Source organism: Ochotona princeps, chromosome 6, assembly GCF_030435755.1.
Source record: "Ochotona princeps isolate mOchPri1 chromosome 6, mOchPri1.hap1, whole genome shotgun sequence".
Lineage (NCBI taxonomy): Eukaryota > Metazoa > Chordata > Mammalia > Lagomorpha > Ochotonidae > Ochotona > Ochotona princeps.
Genome location: NC_080837.1, coordinates 50793950 through 50799845, shown reverse-complemented (window position 1 = coordinate 50799845; position 5896 = coordinate 50793950). Strand labels below are relative to the sequence as shown.

At 37.0% G+C, this 5896-nt stretch overlaps 1 pseudogene; it reads right to left on the bottom strand.

The window, feature by feature from the left end:
• Positions 1-1246: 1246 nt before the first annotated feature.
• On the bottom strand, positions 1247-1310 carry LOC118759392 (U2 spliceosomal RNA; annotated as a pseudogene).
• Between the last annotated feature and the right edge of the window lie 4586 nt (positions 1311-5896).

Here is a 5896-nt window from a genome sequence, read left to right as displayed (position 1 = left end):
ATATGAATTGGCGCCCACATAGGGTCCTGGCATGTGCAAGGTGAGGACTTTAGCCACTAGGCTTTGGTGCCAGGCCCTTATATTACCTTTATGAAAAACAAATGTGCATATGAGCTCCTGTAATAAATGTGATCTGTAGAATTCTGACTTTACCTGTAAGCTAAAGAATGCTGATTAAAAGATTCACGTGTGTATAGAGGCACTGTTAATACTAGATATAGAAAATACAAATCTTTATGAAATGAAGAGCAGTCTCTGTGGTCCTCACAAGATACAGTGAATTATTCATTAACAGATAGAATGAAGGGAGAGATTGATGATCCCAGAAGAGGAAGGAAGTCCTTGATATATGGAACACTTAATAAACATGTTCTGAAAAACTTTCCTCACATTACTTTTCCCCACACTACCACCATTACTATCATTGGGTGAGGAACTGGAAGAGAAATTCACTCTTGTGAGTCAGTGTGAACTGGCAGTAACACACAGTGGAGTAAGTCCTCTATACTACAAAATATAATGATTTACTAACAACATGTGTAACTTCCTCTACATAATATACTTTGCATTATCATAATACCCTAGCAAAATTAGGACACATGAATTGTCAGCACTCTTGTTTTTACAATAGAACCTGGAGGTAGCCAGGTTCATCAGCTTGCCTGAGACCATATCGCTCATCAAAGGGAAGTCAAGACATCTCACTCAGGATCAAATCTCTGAGCACATCGCTCACATGTCATCATGCTTATCCAAACTGAAGTTTTCAGAATCAAGGAGATTCAAGTAGAAGATATAAAGGATATTTTAAGAGTTAATGGGTGACAGTTCACGAAAAAACCTGCAGATTTACACAAGCTTTTGCACCAAATACAGATATTTGAACCACTTTCAGACATAACCTTTAAAATTTTTTATTTTTTTTTCAAAGATTTATTTATTTACTATTGCAAAGGCAGATATACAGAGTGGAGCAGAGACAGAGAGAAAGATCTTCTGTCCACTGATTCACTCCCCAGGTGACCTCAATGGCCAGAGCTGAGTTGATCCAGAGGCCAGGAGCCTGGAGCTTCTTCTAGGTCTCTTCATGCGGATACAGGGTCCCAAGGCCTTGGGCCATCCTTGGCTGTTGTCCCAGGCCACTAGCAGGGAGCTGGATGGGAGGCAGGGCCACCGGGACAGGAACTGGTGACCATATGGGATCCTGGCATGTGCAAGGGGAGGAGTTTAGCCACTAGGTTACAGATCTGGGTCCATATATAAACTTTTTGATACTACACTTGATCTTAGCCAAAAGGCCGAGAAGCTATACATATATAAACTTTTTGAAATACTTTTGCATTACATCTCAAGCTATTTTGATATGTTACAATCATGGTCAATCAAAGGATGAAACTAATGGGAGTAAGAAATTTAAGTCAAGCATAGATATCACATAAAAACGTACAAATACGTGTGAGTGATTAGCCTAGGAGCTAAGATATAGTGTTCTGTATTAGAATGTCTGGGTTCAAACAGTCAGCCCCAGGTCCATCTACTGGTTCTAGCATTCTGGCTACCTGGTAATATCACTGGCAACATCACGCCTTGGTGGCAGTGATGATTCAAATAATTGGGTCCTTGCCACTGGATGGATTTTTGAGCTCTTGGTTTCTGCCTCACTTAGTTCTAACCATGCTAGATGTTTGGGGGATGGGCCTGGAAATGAAACAACTCCGTTTCATTCCCTCCCTCTCAAGGAAATAAATAATATTTTAAGGTCCTATACACTGGATTTGATGAAGCTATATTTTAAAAGTATGTTAAATATTGAATGTTATTTCTCCTTAATTAGAAATGCATTAGTCACAGTAATAGAGAATTCAATGAAAATCATTTTTACCTCAACACTATTAATAGAGGATAGACAAAGGAAATCAGACATCTATTTAACACCCTGACAGAAATTTTGGAGTACTGTGATATACTTTGGAAGTTTTATTTTAAATGTTTACACTCTGCAACAGAAACATAATCAGAAAGGTCATGATGATCTGGATTGTTCTGAGCAAATAATAGTGGGTAGAATTAAGTACATAACAAACACAAGAAAACAGCGAACCATTATGAGATCCTGAAAGGCATACTTGTGTTTTGCTTTGTTTTGTTTTGTTGTATTTTACTTTACTTTTAGTTCAGCTTTCAAGACTTACTTTCTTTATTTGAATGTCAGTTACACAGAGCCAGAGAGATCTTCCATTTATTGGTCCATTCCCCAAGAGGCTCCAACGGCCAGGGATGGGGGATGGGTCAAGTTGAAACCAGGAGTCAGGAAATCATTCCAGGTCTTTCCCATTGAGCCATCTTCGGCTGCTTTCCCGGGTGCATGTAGGAAAACAGGATGGAGTTCTTGGATCATGGTTTTGATTTGACACAACCCCGGCTCATTTGACCTTTTTGGGAATTGAAGCAATGAAGGAAGGTTTGTCTCTATCTCTCTCTCTCTCTCTCTCTCTCTCTCTCTCTCGTCTTGTTGTTGCCCCTCTTTTTCTGTCATTCTACCGATTTTTATTTGAAAGGCAGAGTTACAGAGAGAAGACAGAGAGAGGTCTTCCATCTGTAGGTTCACTCCCCAAATGGCCATGACAGCTTAAGCCAAGTAGAGCTGAAAGAAGCCAGGAGCTAGGAACTTCTTCCAGGTATTCTATATGGGCACAGAGTCCGAAGGACTCAGGTCATCCTCCCCTGCCTTTCAAGGCTGTCAGTGGAGTGCTGGATCTTAAGTGAAGCAACTGGGAGAGCAACCAGTGCCCATAAGATACTGGATCCTAGCCTACTATGCCTCGGCACCAGCCCCCAAATAAATAATATGTTTTTTAAAATATATTTTATAGAGAATGTATTTTAGGCTTAACATAATTAGGAGTTAGATGTGTAAACTGTTCAAAAATATAAATACCTGAATAGCTTGGAGTAATGAAGTTCATCATCTATTCCTGTGTTCAAACAAAAGCTGGAGTCAACACACTGTACTGAATATTCCTGCAGTGAATAGGAGGCTGGGTTATGTGGTCTCTAGGATCCTCCCCATGATTAACGGAACTGGTATATTTTGAATGGGTTATTAGTAAATGCATAAATGACTCTGAAATAGATAAGGGTGATGGCTGTATATTTAATGAACCAAGGAAAATGTGACCCACTCATGCTTAGATGGGTCAGATGTGACCATTCAGGCAGAAACTGGAGGCATCTGTTGCCAGTTCAGAATTTCACAAGCGCTGAATATTATCATTTATGTGGCACATTAAATGAATGTGCAATGCTTACTGGCCAAAGTAATGAGAACTGTTCTATATAAAATTTCTCCCTCTGTTAAGCCCAAAGATGTAGTTGAAGAATTGATCATGAGTTGGTTTTAAAAAACAGGATTTATCCTCGGAAGCAGCATTGACTTCGTTAGTAGACTTACTATTTTGCACTTATGAAAAAGAAAAAAGAATGAGGCTTATGTGTAATGATTATTTGGAGGTAGGTACTCTTTTATACGTAGATTAAAAAGATACATATTTTTCTGATTAAAATGAAGAAAAAGCATGCAAAAAAATCCAGCTGAGACTTGAAAAGCAATCTGGTTCGAGTACTCTATTAAGTTCTTATTGTAGAAGTTTACAATAGTAACACCAAGCAATCTTTAAGAAGAATTACAATGAAATCATATTACAAACATAAAAATTTCTGTTAAGAATAATATAGATATAATTTGGAATGCTTAGGTTGTTTTATAGGATTTTCGGTGTGGCAAGAAATATACTTCAAAATATTGAAAAGTAACATTTTAAAGAGAATGGTTATCTCTTTTTAAAATGGCAGAATCAGTAGTCTTTGGCATATTTTCCTCTCAGTAATAATTACTCAAGAAGCAGGATTTCAGGAAGCTAAAACCAAACTCAACCCTGACAAAACTACACCTGTAGTTCCAAATCAAAATTTGTATAGACTGCCAAAAATTAGGAAAATTAGTGAATGGGAAGATGCCAAAACTTGTTAGTTTAGATGATTTCAGCTACAGATGGCATAGCACAATCTAATAAAGCAATGGTACATCTTATGAGTCAAAAATGGGGATATTGTATACAGGCTGGGGTAGAGGCTGCCATGGACCTATTTTAAGCCTCGTAAAAAGGGAATGAAGGAGGAAACACAGGTTGAAGTCCTTTTAAGATGCATCATAGGCCAATTGTAGTTGGTAAACTGAGCAGTGAGCATCATGCATATGTTAACTATTTATGTGGGGAAAATAAGGATTAAAATAACTCTTCCACAGAAATACACAAGCACAAACTCTCTTATACATGCACACACACATGCATACACCATTTACATTCTTTTGTTTTCTTTCTCTCTTTTCACCTCTCTCCTGTTATAGCAAGAGAAGAATGCAGTGTGAACCTGTATCAATGTCTGCCAATTTCATTTTTAAGAACTACTCTCACTCAAAGATAAGTGAAAAATACATGCACAAGAAGATAATAGATTGAACAAATATCAGGAGAAAGAGAAAAACAGATGATGTCTGTTGATCAGAAAATTTTTTCCACTGTGTAAATATGAGGTACCCCCATGTATGTCACCCTGAACTAACTCATCAGTGAAACCACTAAGTAATTCAAAATAGAAGAGAGAATACTTAACAATAGTAAAAAAGACACAGGAAACATATCGTGATCTTCAAAGTCAGGCAAGAGGTAATACAGAAAACATAGAGGAAAAAAAGCCACTTTGCCAACAATCATAATTTTGAGATAATAGAACAATCACTACAAAATCTTCAACCTTCACAATTATGTCACACATTTTATATTCAGCCAAACTCCTCTCAAAAAATAAAGCTTTACGTTACTGGAGGACAAACTTTAGTAAACCAATATAAAAATCAAAAAATAACAAAAAGTATGTGACCTAATTTTCTAAGTTTAAAACATAACCTTACATTTGACTAAACCACAGAAGGCTTATGGTTACAGATCATATGTGAATACTATAAGCCATGCTAAACCAGGGGATTATAAGTAGTTAAGAAAATAACAATCTTTGATGTGAACCAAGCTATATATGGGGCCAGTATTGTAGAGCTGTGTTTCAAGCAGGTATTTGTAGCATCCCATATTATAGTGCTAGTCGAGGCCCAATGCTCAATGCTGAAAATCTGAATTACCATAAATAAGTCAATAGTACAGTGAGACAGGGGTGTCTAGACTCTCTCGGAGTTCACTCAAAAAAGTTTTAAACTTATTTTGTCTGTATCAGTAGGATCTTGTTCTGTATTTCAAATACAGCTGCCAATTTTCTACTTTCAGAATTTGTGTTGCATAATGTTGGATCACTGAAAGCATATATTTTTCATTGTTCCAGTTAACATTGAACTGGTGCTTGGTGTAATGAAGACATAGCTTGTTAAACTATGTGCTACCACGTAACCAGGGGACACATCCTTTATTTTCTGAAATTATCTGTGTTTTCACAGAGATTTGTCTTTGTTTCTTGAGGGAAGAATCATACTTTGGGAAGAAGTGCTTTTTACTTCTATTATAAGTTCTGTGAATCTGGAGAGATAATAAGCAAACAGAGGAGTCCTGCATAATGTAGTACTTTGGAAATCAATGCCTCATAACCCACTGTTGTCACTATGATTCATTAGTTTTATGTTTGTGCAAATTGTAGTTTTTGTTTAGCGCATGCCATGTCTCAGCCTCGCCATCACCAGCAAGTCTCTCAGAGCATGTCAGAATTGTTTTGTTTAAAGATCACGATAAAATAAAATCTTCCTTTGAGGAAGAAAAAAACATTCAAAACTGATATGATTAAATTTTAGAACTGAACGTAACAAAGTTGTAGAGATAGCAAAGAATTTTGA